At 43.3% G+C, this 18412-nt stretch overlaps 1 protein-coding gene across 1 annotated transcript in view; it reads right to left on the bottom strand.

Moving 5' to 3' along the window:
• The window catches only part of ANKRD55 (ankyrin repeat domain 55), a 457064-nt gene extending 448180 nt beyond the window's left edge, over nucleotides 1-8884 (bottom strand). Inside the window, exon 1 of the mRNA XM_032628850.1 lies at nucleotides 8771-8884. The gene's annotated coding sequence lies outside the window, so the exon portion shown is untranslated. The remainder of the gene's footprint in view (nucleotides 1-8770) is intronic.
• Nucleotides 8885-18412: the final 9528 nt, after the last annotated feature.

Below are 18412 nucleotides of genomic sequence, written 5' to 3'. Positions count from 1 at the left end.
AATTACAACTCTCTTTAATTAAGAAATATGTTGGCAAGCTTACAAAATCAAAGCCACCCTTAAAAAGAATGATTAAAAAATATCTGCAATTCAAAAGTGTTTTTTTTAAAAAGCATGGTAAGCAATGGCAGCATTACAGAAATATATGACAAGCCTCCCAAGCAATGCTTTAAAGGAGACAAAAGTCACTTTTTTTTTTTTTTATAATAAGACCTTTTCTGTGAAATTTTTTTTAAAAAGAGGGAATTCCCTGGCAGTCCAGTGGTTGGGACTCAGCGCTTTCACTGCTATGGCCCAGGTTCAATCCCTGGTCAGGGAAGTAAGATCCCAAAAGCTATGTGGCATAGCCAAAAAAAAAAAAAAGGAGAGAGAGAGAGAGAGAGAGAGAGAGAGAGAGAGAAAACAACCTAATCTCCAATCTCATTATAATGTTATCATTCTTCTTTCAGTTGAGTACACACACACATTTATACCCTATATCATCACTCTTTGAATAAGTCGTTTTTATTTTTTAAAAGATAATTTGTAAATTTTTCTTATTAATAAACTAATACAAATTAATTGAAGAGGTCAGAAAACTCAGAATATAAAGAATAAATTATAACCACTTATTGTCCCACCAATGAGATTAATTATTTTAAAAACAAGTTTTGTATATTACCTTAAAAAGGATTAGAATGAAGCTGAGATGGCCCAGACGGTTGAGAAATAACATTCAAGAAAATTTGTATTTACCTTGTAGAAACTGAATACTTGGAGAGAAAATCAAGTTACAGCATTTTGTCTACAAGTCAGATCTCAAGTTACCAACGCCAAACATGTAAGTGCCTTTGGCATTAGGGATTCTTAGCATATCATCTGAGAAGTAGTGCCTTTCCCAGTTCAGAAAGCTGTGTCCCACAGAACAGAGCAAGCCAAGGGCTGTTTGTCTTTCCAGGCAAGTTAACCTGAGTAAAACAGAACAGAAGGTGCTATCAGCTTTCCCCTCTGGACTATAGAATGGGAGCCACTGAAAACTTTCATCCACTAGCCATGGCCAAATCCAACCAATCCTGCCAACACTCCAGAAAAAAAGAACTCTACTCTTCTTAAGGGCACCAAAGTTTACCTGTGAAGGCTGAGGTAAGGAAAAAAGCATTCTTGACAAATACCTTAGAGACTCCTGGAGTCTAAACGTAAGTCTACTCACTAATGATTGTACTTGTGAGCCAACAAAGGTATGTGGTGTCTGAATTCCTCCATCTATATTACCAGAAATCTGTATAATATCAACTGAATGGGCATTTCCTCTCTACCATCTTCCTGCGTCCCTTTGGCCAGGCTGATGCCTCTCCCCGGTGTCTCAGTCACTGAGCTGGGCGCTGACTCTATGGACCTGGAGCAGAATAGGACCTGTCTGGGTTGGAAAAGCAGGTTCGGGAGATATTAGCGTATAAAGCAGGCTGAAGTAATAGACTGGATCATGTCCTCAAGGAACAGCACATAGAGTAAGAAGAGGAAAAGACCAAGACAGAGATCTGAGGAAGCCTTAAAGTCTGGCAGGACACGGTGACTGACAGAATGTAGGGGACAAGGAACTGGGACATGCACGATGGTACCCATATTTTGAATGCATACTATATTATCATTATTTGTTATAAAGTTCTATTTTATATTGAGTATCTCAATGGCAGGAATTTTGTCTTATCTTCGGGTCTTTCTTAGTACCCAGCAGGTGCTTAATTGATATCTACAGAAGAGAGAATAGAGAAGAAGGAGAAAATGGAAGAGATGGAATGGGAACTAGGAAGACAGGAAGGAGGAAAGCAGACAAAGAGGCAATATTTCCACAAAGGTTCCAAGTCCACCCTGCTTGTGATAAACTTAGAACACTGGTGACCAAGTCAAGCTCTGAACCAGAAGAGACATAGCAAAAAGCCTGGATATAGAACATTTGAATGCATGTCCTGCAGAACATACTGCTGGAGAAACTCAAGGCCAGCTCCAGGGAATCAGCCCCCAGAGCAAAGATGAGGAGCCCTGCTCCCACTCAGAAAGTACCCAGTGTTTCTAGATCTACAAGAGAAAACAGTGGTAACTTCAGCCAAGTCAAGGTTGCTGAAGGCTTCTTCATGGGTTCCTTCGGCTGTTTAAAGAGGAAAGCAGTACAACAGATCTTAGGAACTCAGTTGGCCCAATACAAGGCACAAAAGACTTGGTAGCAGCCACATAATATGTGTTTATAATAACCTGTTCACACTCTCGTATTGGCTTCCAGGAGATATGACCGTGAGGTGGCAGAATGACGCTGGTTCACATGGCATTCATACTGCACTGATGGTTGGTTCCCCGCAATGATACCAAATGGCACTTCCCCAAATGACTGTGGTCTGCATCTTTAAAAAACTCCTATTTATTTTCTCCCAGTGCAAGTTTATCTCCATTTGACTTTGTAGGTCCTTGAAGCTAATAAATTATGGAACTGCTTGCCTAGAAAAATATTTTTCATGGAAAGAATCAATTGTAATCTAGAGGAAACACTCACTGTCTGAATTCCAACAAACCTGTTCCATGATATGGTTGAGTTCTTGCACTCTGCCCAAAGCCAAGAGACATACCACGAATAGAAACAGTTCAAGGCCCTTAGTCCAACATGCCTGCACTATATTGCAAATTCAGCCCTCTAATAGGAAGGTGGGGTGAGAGACAGGGAGGGTCAGAAAAATCTTTTTATCTGACCATACTTAGAACTTTTTGTTTAGTCTGGAGAAACCCAAACGATACAGTTCTTAAGATTCTGTACTTTTTCACTTTGGCTGTTTGTGTATGCTACATGCACCAAAGAATCTGTCCAAGCGCAAAACCCATTTCTAGAGCAATTTAAAGTTGGCTCATGCTAAACAATGAATTAAAATAATGTACTGCTTTTCTGTAGTTCCTTTCGAGTACAACATTAAGTCTCTGGGTACTTACAGGAATTTCCTTGACAACACAGTCAGATAATACTCACCCCATTTTCCAAATGAAAAAATATTTGATAAACAGCCTAGAATAAGCCTATTCCTTTTGAGGGAGTCCTCACTACCTGCCCAATTTCCCCCTCCAATTTCCATTCCATTCCTCCCCCTCCCAAGAAGGGCCCTAAACACCACTCATTTCTTTGCAGTATTCATACACACATACACACACAAGCATGGATACCCACTGTATTGACTACATTTTCTTATTTTCTACAATCTTGATGCTCTGGTATTTGGGACACTAATCCTGGAGAGACTGCCCCTTCTAGCATTAGCTAATTCCCAAAGACAGCAAATGACTTCCCTGGAAGCAAGCCTTTAATAAACAAACCAACCAATTCAGAGCCTACACCCCCTAACCATCTCCTTTATCAAATTCTCACACACCAAGCCAATATCCCCCCTGCCCAAAATCACCCCAAGGCCAGGTACCAGAAAATTAGGGACCACTCCTACAGCCCAGAGTCTACCTAAATCGTTCAAATTATTCAATGTACCTTCCCTGCCTCATCCATTCCTTCCCAGAAAAAAACCAGTAAAGGCTTTGGGCCATGCTCTGCCCTCCCCTCTCTGCCTCCTGATCAACCCTGTTGCTTCCCTCTCTGTGGCCCTGCATGGCCTGGTGTGCTGTGCCTCATGTTTCTACAGATCTGCAAGTACAAAATTCTTCCTTTGTGACAATCATTTGTGTCTGTCTGTCTTACCATACCTGATTAGAAAAAAACCCAGGTACATTTTTAACACACCCACATTCTGAGAAAATCCAATAATCTAGGTGCTTTAGAATTCACTCACTTTTACTAGGCCACCTAAAAATAGAGGGACAATGATGAAGAATTCTAGTTGAAGGTTCTGATCCCTAGGGAAGAAGGTATCCTCTAAGTCTCAAATCTCATTCTACCTGAAAATAAGAGTCCTTACTTTGAGTATGACACATGTGAACACAACTGTGCTTTTATGTAACTATTTATGCAATGGGTATACATGTGTTTACGAGTTTCCCCAAACCAGGCATGATAACTCACACTTTTTTGCTTCTGCTATTGCTCCAAGCACAGGGAAAGATCACAATGCATAAACAATATTTGACAGTGATTAAGACATGGCCACTGAAGTTGGCCATGGACCAAGCTGTGGATCTGTCACTTACTACCTTGAGCAACATATTACTTAAGGCTCAATTTCCTCAACTGTAAAACGAGCATAATGATATGACATACCTCATAGAGATGCTGAACAATTAAATGAGAATATATGTAATAAATTTAGCAAAATTCCTAGAAAATAGTAAGCCTTCAATAAATATTTTCTACTATCATCATTGTGATGGGTGCTTTAGAGTGATAGTTAAATAGCATTTAAGACAAAGTCTCTTCTTTTTTTTTTTTTTTTTTTTTTGTGGTACGCGGGCCTCTCACTGTTGTGGCCTCTCCCGTTGCAGAGCACAGGCTCTGGATGCGCAGGCTCAGCAGCCATGGCTCACGGGCCCAGCCACTCCATGGCATGTGGGATCTTCCCAGACCAGGGCACGAACCCGCGTCCCCTGCATCAGCAGGTGGACTCTCAACCACTGCGCCACCAGGGAAGCCCCAAACTCTCTTCTTGTTATGGTAAAATAGCTTGTACCTATCCATCAGTTTAATTAGAAAAAAACAAAACAGAAAGGGAACATTTATTAAGCACCTTATGTAAGCCAGACTCTGAGCTAGACCCTTTACGTTATTTATTTTATCTAATCCTCACAACAACCCTGTGAAGTAATACCATATCTGTTTTACAGATGACGTGACTGAGGCTCAGAGAGACCAATATCCTCAAGATAACCCAACTTGTAAGTAGCAGAGTCTGGATTTGGCCAAAAATCTGCCCAGCTCCCAAGCCTACTGGTCCTTGTTGCTTCCTGAGTAGAACTTGAATCCAACATCCTTGGGAAGTTCAACTATTACAGGGATTCCTGGGAACTGGTAGAAAACAGAGATGATACAGTGATGTGCTCCTTAGCAAAGAGAAAATATCCAGGATTGCCACTGCAAACCAAGAACACAGAACAGAGACACAAGCACTGAAGGAAAGTATGAAAAGACAGAAGTAGATGAAACAGGAACTGACAGAATTTAGAAAAGAAGTGGAAGAAAAAAATTACAGCATCACAAGAATGAAGTTCACATTGAATGTACGTTAAGAAGATGAGTCCCTGATGCAAATACAGTAAAATAAATGGAGGATGTGGTAAGAAAAGTGAGTAAAACAAAATGGAAATAAGCAAATGGTTAAAAAAAAAAAGTTTAGAAAAGAAAGATGATGAATATGGAAGAGATTAAGGGAGAAGAAGAGAACCTGAAGAAGAGAACCCAAATAATGGAAGAGTAAAATATTTCAAGATACAATTGAAAGTGACTTCTGCTCAGGTGGCAGCCCCCCAAGACAAGGCAGTCCTTGCAAGGAGGTCTGCCATTCTCTAGAGAGTTATATCAAATACAACTCTTCAAATCCAGCCCCATCAGCCAATCCTAGGAGTGCAACATTTTGAATAATAAAATTGATTCTTTGGATAGAAAAGCTATATATTTTCCCCAAAGAAAGGAAATATTTAAATTTACAAATTGAAAGGTACATCTTGTCCCTAGGAAAAAAATATCACAGCACAATTGTTCAACTACAAAGATAAGAAAAAAGAAAAGAATCATTTTAGCATCATGAAAAAAAACTATCAAGTCACTTACAGAAGGTGAAAACAAAAAAACCAGTGCTAGAAAACAGTAAAGCAAGGCCAACAAAGTCCTTAAGAACAAGGTGTGACCTAAGAATTTTATTATCCACCAATAGAAATGTAAAAACAATGGGTAAACTTTCTGAAAATGTAAGAGGTCAGTAGCTACAGCTTTTCATTTGTGGAAGCTACGAGAAACAAATATTACCCAATCAAAAGAACAGAACGTCCTCATTAAAGAATGGCTGGTTATTTGTATATTTGATCCAATTAACTGAAGGAGAACAACTAGAAAAAATGTGGGTACTTATTTACACAATAGAAGGTATATATAATTAATAACATTTTTAAGGTGAAGAAGAAAATATGTGTGATGACTTAACACTGAGTTTTGCTCTTTTTATCCAGAGTTAAAGACCCCAACCAAGAGTCCAAGGGATGGACCCTGGAAGCCAGGACCTGAGGGGAGAGTTGTAGGTAGCCCTTTCCCAGCAGGCTTCGGCCAAGACAAGAGAACTGTGGTTGGAGGGGCCTTATCAGTATTTGGATAATTGCTGTCTTAGGTTAGTTCCTGAGAAGCAGACCCTGAAATGAGGGTCCCTGTGCAAGTTAGTGATTTCTTAAGGAAGTGTCCTCAGAAAATCTGGTAAGAGGTTAGGGGAAACCTAACAGGGAGGGAGAAGCCAAGGAAGGATGAGATTTCCAGCATAGTCCTAGCCTCAGGCTGACCCCACAGGGAGCTCAAGAATATAAATTATATCTCGGAGTTTGTCCATTTTGCAGCAAGGGCGCTAGACTTTCATTATCCCATTCCATTCAGGCGTTGGCTCTCTGGCAAAGGGGAACGATATAAAGCCCCAGATTTCCAGGCACACCCAGATCTCTACACCCATGGGTGAAGAGGCTTCAGCAGCCCAAGGGTGTTTCTCGAAGGAAAGTTGCAGGTGCAATCCACCCAGCCCACCAACCCTGGAAGAGTCAGATAGCAGGGTGAGTGCAGAAGAGCAGCAGAAGAAGAGCAGGGCTGGGAGCTGGTGGGGAGGCAGGCTGAGCCTCTGGGCACATGCGAGCCACAGCCAGGCCCCAGCCGGAGAAGGGGAGATGTTTTTATTGCCAAGAGAGACTGATGTTTTGATTCTATGTAAGTCCAGACTTTTTAATGAAAGTGAGGCATCTGTTAATACCAGAAAGTGACTAGAAAAACTAAGGGATTTACCAGAGAATTCATCCATGGGCAGGCAAGAAAACAACAGAGTAAATGTCAAGAGTCCTGGAATGAGCAGAAATAAAGTTACTTTCTGTTTATACCCTATAAACTCCAACTCATTCAACAAACTGCTTACAAATATGTGCTACCCACCCCATAAATATGCTTACATTCACACAGATTATCTCAGGAAAGACATGCAACACAACAGTAACAGCAGTTGCCCCTGGGGAAGGGAACCAGGTGGCTTTGAGGCAGGAGTGAGAAAAGACTTAATTTACACCTTTAAATTCTGACTATAAACATGTATCTTTAAGAAATAAAATCATTTAAAGTCTTTTAACTAGTAAGGAAAATAAAGCAAATAGAAAATCAAATAGGAAGGTAAGCTGGAGCTAGGCAAGAGTTAGTTTGGAAAACATATAATATAAATCTTATCGACTTGCTATGGAAGAGAAAACAAATCAGGCTCTGAGTTCTTGGCTACCAGTATGAAGAAAGTAACACCACTATTCCCAGCATCCATCAGATGAAAACAAACCATTTGTTCAGGAAAAACAAAGCTATTCCTAGAACTAAGATTAGAATTAAATTTCTCCTGTGGGTCCTCTCTTTTGGATCCTATAAAGGAGTGAACATTTTCACCAACCTCACTATTATAAACACAGGGGCAAACTTAATAGAGTTGCCAATCTTATGATGTTTGTTATTATCAGCAATAAGAGCTAAAGGTGATACTGACCAGGATTACTATTGGTTTCACAGGCGAAGTAATGAAATCACAGCAATTATTTGGCTTTAGTAGGAGAGATGGGAAGAAAATTAAGGGGTCTACAGCACTGAATCATTAGGTTGCTGCTGCTTGAAATTCACTTAATCTTCTGAGTCAGATGCAACCAACTGTGCGCCAGGGATTAAATGTCACCAGTGTTTGTCTTCAGATAATATCTGAGCTTTATGGCCTATTCAGTATGCAATGAATGAACGGTATGAATTCAATGAATGAATGACACAGAATGTTCACCTAAATATTTTCACTGCAACTCAAAGTAAATGTGAATCACTTACCACTACACACCTATTAGAGCGGATAAAATTAGAAAGACTGACCATACCAAGTGTTAGCAAGATTGTGGAGCAACTAAAACTCTCATACACTGCGGGTGAGAATGTAAAATGGTGCAACCACTTCGGAAAGTAGTTTGACATTTTCTTAAGAAGTTATATCAACACATACACCTACTATATGATCTAGCCATTCTACTCCTAAGTATTTTACCCAAGAGAAAAGGGAAACTATGTCCATACAAGACTCGTACACAAATAGTAGCAGCTTTATCTGTAATAGCCAAAAACTGGGAGCAACGCAAATGTCAAATCAACAGCTGAATGGATAAACGAATTGCGGTAGAGCCACAATAGAGTCCTACTTAACAGTAAGAAGAAATGAACTCTTGATACGTGCAACATCGGTGGTTAAGTGGTTCTTATGTGGAAGGCACTTTACACTGTTTCATTTTAGCCTCACAGGCACCCTATAAGGTAAATACTATTCTGCTTTTAGAGTTGAGAAAACCGAAGCTTAGAGGTGAGCAACTCATCCGGGTTCACTCAGCTGGTGAGTGGCTGAGGCAGGACACAGACCAAGCCAGTCTGATGAAGAGTCCTCACACACACTTTGCTCAACAGGGAATGCTCTGGGTTCCTTAGACCCACCAGCCTCTTCAACGTGAGGCAGTACCATCCAGGAGGTGACCTCCAAAAATAAGAAGGGGTTCCGAGTTGGTGGGGAGAGGGTAAATTTAAAGGAGGAGGAAACTTTTTCCTTTTTCAGATAATGCCCAGATGACTCACCCCTTCTTGTCATTCTGCTCCAAATCCTCAGGTCTTAATCTTGATATGTCAGATTTGGGGACCCACTGGAATGCTCTCCAGGGAGGCTGCCCTTCTGTCTCAAGGCACAGGGCTGTACCACCAGCAGCTCCACCTGGGCACCTATACCAAAGCAAGCAGCAATTTGGTATTCTGTTACTGTTTACTTCTGCCTTAATTGCAAGGTGGGGGAAAGAGTGCCTAAGGTTTGCCAAAAACTCGGTGATTTTTTTTTTTTTTTTTTAAGTTCCTTCCTTTCTTTCTAGTTGTTCAAGTCTGTTGGGAAAGGCAAGAGGAACGATTTTGGAACTGAACTTGCTGCTGAGTTGCCAGGGTTTAGAGATCTCTGCAAAGGTCATTGTTTTCTGTAAAGGTCATTGTCTTTTCATGAAAACCCCGGCAAAGCATGCCAATGGAGGAAAGCCACCAGCTTGCCAAACGTCCGGTGTCCCAGTCACCTGCTCTTCCTGCCCTAGGAAGGATGTGGACGATCTCTGGAGTAAAGACACCAGATCGGTTTTGTTCCTTTCTTGCTCTTAAATCAGCTGCAAAATGCATGAACAAAGCACACATAGGACTATTCTCAGAGCCCTGTGCCGCCTCCTCGTTAAACGCCAGCAGCTGCTGGGTGTTGCACAGAGCAAGATAAGCAACATGATATTTGCGGCCATTTACATCCTGAGTGTAGATCGTTGTGCTCTCAGCGGAATTTCTGAGGTTTCAAGCCCTGAAGAATACCCCACCAGTGAAAATGCGCAGAGGGGGTGAGGTCTGGGCAGGGGGTCCTGGGTGGGGTGAGGGGCTCGCAGCAGGAGTGGCCAGCAGAATCAAGCAACCAAATCACGAGTTACTTGCTCTTGGGAAAAGCAGCTCTGCTGACAAGAGAATTAGGGCAGGATGATTTTGGCAAGCTGCGTGTTGTGTTAGCTGCACAAACTTTTTCTTTCCTCTTAGGCAGCCTCTTAATAATTGGGTGGGAGCTTCTTTTCACATTTGGTGAAGAGGCAATTCCTGTCAGATGTTTTTCAGAGGGGTTTCACCTCACGTTTGCCAAGCACACACAATTCCAGATGCAACTCTGAGTCTATTCGGTTTGAGAAGATTAGAGTTCGCAGCCATTGGCAGGATTTTTACTTTCCTGCTGGCCTCACAGTTCCTCACATTACTTTAAGTGAATCTTACTCTTATCTCTACATCAAGTCTTAATGAAAAATAGGAGGGAGAGGAAAGGACCCAGAGAGTCACTGGGGCAACTGGCATCTCACTGGAAGCTGCCAAACCATGTGAGTCCTAATTGGAGACATTTCCCTTCTCCCAGTAGGTGCCTCTAATTTACCTCTTTACAGGCAGATATTAATTTTCATTCCTATGTGAGGCTTGTGGGAGGAAATTATTTCAATTGCTTCCCTTCCATCTTCCTGCCTGTTCCAATAACCTCTATGTCTCATTATTGCAACTGCAATAATCCAGGCAAGAGATAATGGTGCTGGGCCAAGGTGGTAACAGTGGAGGTGGCAGGAGGAAAGTTTCTGGATATGAGTAGAGAGAGTTGCAGGATGGGGTTGGCTGAATGCTCTTGGTCTTGAAACTTCTGGTAAGGGAATGGTCGCAGCAGTAAGCTCCGAGAGGCAGAAATGCATCTTAAATTCTGGCCCTTAGGCAAGGAGCAAAGGTCCCATTTATTGAGTACCTGCTGTGTGCCAGGTGCGAAACTTCCTCCTCACAAGTCTTTGTAGTAGGTTTGACTATTTCCACCCCACAGAACCTGTGTCTGTCGGACCCTAGAGGCTGTCACCCTGAGCCCCTTACGAGGAACAGCCCCTGGGGGTATGGTATGCACAGCAGAGTGGCTCGGGGAGGATCCATGAGCACAGGAGGGCAGGCACCAGAGTGAGGGGGCCCCGACACCCTCCCTTCGGCCACAGCTTCTCAGCAGAACTCCAGGGTGGAGCTGCAAGACCTGGGTCTGACCCCGCACTAAGCTTCCTCAACGGGATGCAGGATGCAACTGCTGCAGCTGCAGCTGCCAGAGGCAGGAAAGCCAAGCAGGGAAAGGCAGGAGATCCCGCTGACCCTTCCAAACCCCGGACCCAGCTTTCCGGTGCTGACAGGGAGGGCACCACCCAGGCACTGCCGGCAACCCCCGTAGGCAAAGCCCCTGAATTCACGTTTTGGTCTCCACAGCCGGAAACCTTCAGCTAGCCATCTTGGAGGACTTCCGAGGTCTCTGTCTCCAGGCTGGCCAGGACTGCTGGAGGAAATGGGCCCCTTCAACCCCAGCGCACCTGCACTGGGCGTAGTCTATTTCTCCTCTGGCTGCCAGAGCAACGGAAACAACAGTGGCCGCCGAAACCCCCTTAACACCACAGCCCAGGCTGACCCTGACCAATGGAAGCCAGACTTTGCAGCTTGGTTTCTCCCCTTTTTTTCCCACATACCTAAAAGTATCTTCTCTGAAACCAAGAACTTACCCAATCCTCATACTGAACTGAAACTGTTCTCAAAGCCTGATCCGCTGAGCTCTTCCTGGCATGCCTGGGTTTCACTGATTCCCAGACTCCAGGGAGAGGGTGGGAAGCCTGCTTTCAGGCTTGCAGCAGAATATCCATCTGGGGGAGCGTGCCCTGGAGGCTCCTCTTTGGAACTGCTGTGCGAGCTGCTTTACTCCAAACCCAGGTGAAGTGTGCAGCTTCCCAATGTGTGGCCACAGCAACTGACCCCAGAGTTTGTACCCCAACACATGTGGGTCTGACTACTGCCCTGACTAACAAATCCCATCCCATGAGAGGGCACTTTCACAGAAAATGCCTCCTCACAAGTAAGTCCAGCCCTTCTTGAGAGCACTAGTGTCCTCATTCCACATAAGAAAGGACCCACTTTGAGAGGACAAATGATATATAATAATTTATGACACCAACTGACTTCTGTGAAAGTGACTGGGAAATGACAACTTGTCCTGCCTGTTAATTCACAAATGGACATGACGAGCCCAAGACACACTTGCACTGAAGCAGGGTATACGGCCCCAGCCTTGAAACCTGTGTGTAAGGGGCGTGACGGGCTCACGTGTCCTCTCTCAGGCTACAGCAAGAGGATGGAGACAGGACGCCAGGGTCCTTCCCCCCTGTTCAGTTAGCATCCACCACAAGAATTACCCTGGACAGGGAGGCGGAAAAGCACTGCTGTGCTATTTCTTTAGTTCTCTCTGAAATCCCGCAAGTTAGACAGAGCACTTCCCACACGTTACAAATAAGAAAACCCAAATTCAGAGAGGTCAAGTGACTTGTCTGAGCTCATACAGCAGGCACATAGCAGAACCAGGACTTGAATCCAGATTTCCTATTCCACATTATTCTCCAGTGGCTTATTGAAAGGCTTACATAAGGGGCTCTGTTCCTTGGTTATTCCATGCAATAAACCAGGGCATATACACCAAGCCTTATCTTTTCAATTCTATTTTTAGCTCTCATTATAATGTACTCTGCACTTTAATAGGTACTTGAATGGGTGACAAAATGAGAGATTTTTACAGAAGATCAACTTTCAGTTTCTAGTCTGCTCACAAATTTTTTCAGAGAGCAGCTCCCATACACAAAACACTTTGGATATTACAATACTATATGATACATACTTCCTCTACTCATCAAACTTGCAATGGGGCTGGGAAGATAAGACATGGACCCAAATAACCATCATACCAAAGCAGATTACGATCTGTGTGTGCCCCAAGAATGGTGCCCTGCAGAGTATTGGGAGGTCCAAGGGCGTGAGACATAACTTCTGTTTGACATAATCAAGGAAGGCTTCCTGGGGGGGTGACTTTGAAGCTGAACTTTAACTGTCACATGGGATTTTAGTAGACAGAAGGTGATGATTTTAGCTTTTAAAAAATCTGATTGGACCTTGTATTTAAATTTTTATGCCCCCTAAATTTGCTCTAAGTAAAATAAGAATATTTCCCATATGATTCTGCAACATGTCCTTTGACAAGGAGCATCTCCCAGAAGAGAAAAAGGGCAGTGTCCAGAGAAATGAAACCCAGCAGCTCAATTCATCTGACTCTATCTATCCTAAGTCCATGCAGAAATGGGTGGCAGGTCTCCCAGTACACTGTGCCACCCTCTCTTCCCTCACTGTGGTTCCTGCCCACCTGCAGCAGCCAGCAACAAGCTTGGCACTGTTGTGGCAGGGAAGGGCAGGGGGGGTTGTCCTTTGTTCATCCCTATTTCTCATTCTCCGTTCAGAAATCAGCAGGACACTTATTTCCCAAGATAGAGGAAGACAGGTCTTGTGCAAACAGGTGGTTCCAGGAACATTTCCCGCAAGAACAGGGTTTTTCTTCTACTATAGCCTTGAAACTCTGACCCTTTTTTTCATTGCTCTCCTGTATCTTTCTTTAATAGAGCAGATGACCAATGAATCCACAAAAGCAGTGTGCTACACTGCGGGAAATCTCAGGTTACTAACCAAGCATGGGATGTGTCTGGCTTGTACTTAGTTCTCCCTACTAGAAGAGCACTTCTCCCTCTCTCCGTTCAACCTAGTTACCTCCTACCCCGCCCTTGAAACCCCATTCAAAGGGCACCCCTTCAGGGAAACCATTTCCCCTCCACACATCTATATCGAGGCCAGGCTTCCCTGTTACATATTCTCATTCTAGCTCTCCTTCCTAGTTTGTGGTTACTTTAGTGGGTATCTCCTATAGCAGATCTTAACCTCCATGAAGGCAGGTATCGCCTAGGATTATCGTCATGTCTCACACATAGAAGGTGCTCTGTAAATAACTGTGGACCAAATGTCCTGATGTAGTGATAAATAGAGTCAGACAGCCCTTCGCTGGAATGCTAGTCCAACACTTACTATTTCAACAATTAATTATATTCCCCATATCTCAGCTTCGCCTTCTGCAAAATGAGGATAACAACGTCTATTTCACAAGATTACGATGAGAAAAATATAGATAAGAGCATCTAGCTGGCACCTGTGAATGCTCACTCAGTAACATTCATTTCTTCACCTGCCTTGTCACCTAACAGGCTCACCAGGGTGCCTTTGACCTTGACCCTCAAGCCACACAAAACCTTCCTTCACAAAGTTCACCCTAGAATTCAGATTAAAAATGCTCTCTGGGGCTATCTGAAGCTGAGTTGAAAACTTCCATTCATCCTCTATGTCTGTCAGGATTCTAAGCTGCAAGCAACAGAAATCAACTCTTGTTCATTTAAGCAGAAAAGGAAGCTACGAAAAGCAAATGGGAAGCTTGGAGTTCCTAGGATGATGCGGAACCAGGCTCAGGCTCTCCACGAAGAACAATGCCCCAAACTGGGCCACTGGGCTGGTCCAGTGAGGCACTGCTGCCACCCACACAGGGCACAGACCCTGAAACTGGTACTATGTATGTGGCCAGCATTGGACACTAGCTACAGAATCACAGTCTCTGTTGCCTCTAGAAACTAAACGTTCTGTAATTGTTTTCCCATCCTCATCAGAATGGAGTCCACCAGGTGCCTGTTTTTGCTCTGAGTGGAAGTCTAGGACAGGAACTTCTGATCGGGGGAGCACAGGTCAATGTGCCTGGAATCTAGCTGCAAAATAGGCTAAGAAAGCATGATGTGTCATGTTCAGCTTCTCTATGAGAGAATACTCTGTCTTGTCAGGTCGAGAATTCTCCCCAAAAGGAGACGGGCTCAACCTCTGAACATAAAAAAATGACAATTGCCTGGAATCTGCCCACCACCTGTATTCTGGATTTCTCCATACTCTACCCTAGCTAGCCTCGTGGATTAAGCCCCCTGACTAACTGCTCCCCACAAACAAGCATTTTCTAGTTTTCTCCTTCTTGCCACACATCCCTGTTGATCTAAAATACTTCCATTTTCTTAACTCCTTCCTCATCCATTTATATCAGTCCTCTCTCTCCAAAGTCATAGGCCCAGCATTCTACATGCATGGAAGCCACAGCCAATCCATCCCCCAGCTCAATTCATCTCTATTTCTAAAGTTTAATTTATTTTAGAGTTACTCTTAGTCTATAGGGGATAAGGGCAATTTCATGTTTACATAGTATTTTAGGCAAGAGTTCCTCCTCTCGTGTGGTCACCTATGACAATGTCTGAAACAGCCAGTCTTGGTCAACATTATGCTCTTAATATGGTCCTCAAAAAAGTATTCTTTGGGCCAATGAATTTGAGAAAAATTCCCCTATGAAAGTCACAAGGCACACTAGCCTATTAAAGGCTCCAAGAAGTCATGAAATAAAGAAATCTGTTGAACTTTTCCACCCAATACTTCTGAAGTTTATTTGACTACTGCCACGTTTTTACTGTTATCCTCACAACATCTCTTCACATCTATAATATGCTGCAATAGAGATTCCTTGAGATCTACTCAGAAGATTCTGCAAGCTTCCTTTTTCTTGTCTGTCCTGCCTCCCTAAATAAAATTATCCCAAAGTAAGTGAATCTTGACTGAGCTTAGAGAAGGGGAATAAGGACGATGCAGGGAGACATAACACTTGCTGCTCAGAGTGTGGTCCTTGGACCAGCGGTAACAGCATCACCTGGGAGGTCTGGGAAATGAAGATCTCAGGCCCCATCCCAGGCCCAGGAAAACAGAATCTGCATTTTAACAAGATCCCCAGGTGATTCCTTTGCACAGTAAACCCTGACCGATATTGGCAGAGGTAACTTCTACACCTGCAAACTCCAATTCCAAGTAATGAACATTTAAGGAATTCCACTACCACCCAGATTCCCTCATGTAGATTAATGTGTCTATACCCCCAGGGGATCTGGTTCCTCCCTTCAGCATTTTACAGAGCTCAGCATTCTTTCACAGGGATTGCCTACACCCTTTGGGATTCCGGGACTTTAAGGAAAACAACATTTTGTGGTTTGGCCACAGAGAAACTGAGCTGCCTTCTATGATCTTCTTTAAAATATCCTGTGAGAGGCCCTGGCCCCCAGCACTGAGGGGTGTGCCATCCACACCACTGTCTCCGAGGGTTGCTATTGTAGCTAGCTGCACACCACATGACATTTAGAAATTCAATTCTGCAGAGCACAAAAGGAATTATAAAAAGGTACTACACTAGTATTCTGCAAAAACTAGAGTCTCTCAACCACCAACAGGTATGTTAAGATATGGTGGATTTTTTAAAAATGTAAACTATAAACAGAACCAGTTTTGGCATCTGGACCTTAGACTGCCTGACACCTCATTCACCTGCCTTAAGTTACAAAAGGTCTTACTACTTCCCATAAGTCCCTGCTTTCCAAAGCAGGATTCCAAGGGATTTAGAGTAAGGCAGACCTGGGTTCAAACACTGGCTCTGCTACTTACCAGTTCAGTGGCCTAAGCATTTTGCTTTACCTCCCTCAGCTGTGGATTCCTCCCTATAAAGTGAAGCCATGAAGACAAGCTTCATGGAGCTGTGTAATGAGAACTCCATCAGGTAAGTGTGGAAAGTACCAGCACAGTGGCTTGCTTGTGTCAAGGGCTCCAACCACACTGGACCCACACACACCTTCTCTCCAAGCCCACTCACAAGTGTCAACCCAAAGCTTCCCTGCCCGCAGTCCTCCAGCCTGAGGGGACCACCCTCCTAACTCCACAAGCTGTGGAAATGACAGCGTGGATCCTCCCCCACTCCTCAAATGCCCCGCCTTCCTTTACCCTCCCGCTTGCCACAGACCACAAACTCTACAAGCTGCCTAGAGCTTCAGCAAATTTCTCTCTTCACCTTCCCAGCAACCTGCGGGGCCTCTCCAACCTGTGAAGGGCTTGGGGAAGGAGGCAGATGAAGGGACCTTGGGAGGAAATGGGAGAGGAAGGGCTGGAGGATTCGCTCCTCCAGAGACCTACAATCTGGAGTCTATCCCCACTGCTTCTGAGGATAAGGAAGGAAAAGGAAAATTCTGCATGCTTTCCTCTTAAGTCATGGGAATAAGGTAAATAATGAACCTGCTTTCTTCTGTTTAAACTTGAGGCTGGTAGAAGTGGATTCTACTAACCAATTCTCATACATGAATACAGATTCCATCTTTGGGGGGGGCGGTCATATTACGATTTATAATAAATATATATTCGATCTTCTTCCGCTGTTCCTGGCACAGAGTTCCTAAAACGTTTCAAATCTCCTAAGTGATGAGAGCTTAAATGATATCTTTTGTTATGTTACCGAGGTGACTCAGTAAGGACCTCACCTAAGGATGGGGGCTGGTTGCCAGGAGAACCAACCAAGTGATTAGAGGGTTGAAACTTTCAGCTCTACCCTCCCTGACCTCCAGGAAATTTAAAGTTTAATTTATTTTAGAGTTACTCTAAAGGGGTGGACTCTTGAGGCAGGAACAATCAACTCACATGCCTATATACCCATGGATCCACATGGCCCTACAAGAAGCCTACAACTGTGTGCTCACAAGGCCTGTGAGGTAAACTTGTCTTGTTCTTTATGGCCACACTCATTAACCTTCAACCATCAGCTGTATCATAACATGGATGTGCTGGAAAATGCCATGATAACCGATCGTGCAACATCAGTGAAATGGAATCATGGGATGAAAAAAAGAGGGAAGAGGAAGGGGTATTTTACAACTTCTGTAGGAATCAGGACCAGTAAGATGTGTGGAGTTTCAGGCTTGAGGAAGGGATGGAAAAAAGTAGAGACAGGTTAACAACAAAAACTGGCCTCTGGCTTTTATTGAATAAATTCAAATGTGTTCTTAAAGCCCTTTGACTTTCTGAATATTTCTGACAATTTATGATTAGAGTGTCTGATGAAGTAGTTTAGACTAAGCAGAAGAATGTCTATACCAGAACATTTTTATCAGATTTTTAAAAATGCACCCAAAGCTTGTGTTGCAACATATTAAAATTGGCATATTTATTTATAATGTGAAAGCAGACCAGCTCTATCTGTGTCACCAACAGTCTGCCTCCAGCTGTGCTTCTCTGCCCCCATTTTGCCACTTTGACAACAGCTAGAAAAATTACAGTAGTGCATTAGCAGGGTTCTACTTCCAAATCCTGCAGTGAGAGAGACAGCTGAACTTCACAGAAATATGGGAAAAGATGGAAAATTCCCTTTTAGAAAGGCTGATGATGGTTTCTAACTTTTTCAGGAGTTTATTTACATGGGAAGAAAGACTTTAAGGCATTAAAAAAAACCTCAGTGGTACTTATCCAAATTTTATCTTCCATCTGCATTCACATATCTTCCACTTTAAAATCCTCTCCTAAAATTTCCAAAAGAAAATCTAATCTCCGATTCTGCTTCACCCCCACTGGAAGAAAAAGCAGGCTTCTAGGACAACAGCCTTGAAAGGCCCCTGACTTGGATAAGAGGAAATAAACAACATAGAGTAACCTATACCATTTATATGGCCCTTCTCCTTTATGAAGTCCTCTAACTTACATCATCTGAAGCCTCTGAAGAGGTATGAACTGTGTTTAATTAAAGCCTGGGTGATGGAAGTGAATAGAAAGTTATTTTGAGGTTGTTCACACATCTTCAGCCCGTTATCAAGCTTTCAGAGCTCTATTCTAAAAAGTTAGGGGGTGGTAGGAGACAATGTCTCTTCTCTAGCAGCTGCCAGAGATTACTGCCATCAGAGTAATTACCAC

Source organism: Phocoena sinus, chromosome 3 (genome assembly GCF_008692025.1).
Source record: "Phocoena sinus isolate mPhoSin1 chromosome 3, mPhoSin1.pri, whole genome shotgun sequence".
NCBI lineage: Eukaryota > Metazoa > Chordata > Mammalia > Artiodactyla > Phocoenidae > Phocoena > Phocoena sinus.
This window is presented reverse-complemented; position numbering and strand designations above follow the sequence as displayed.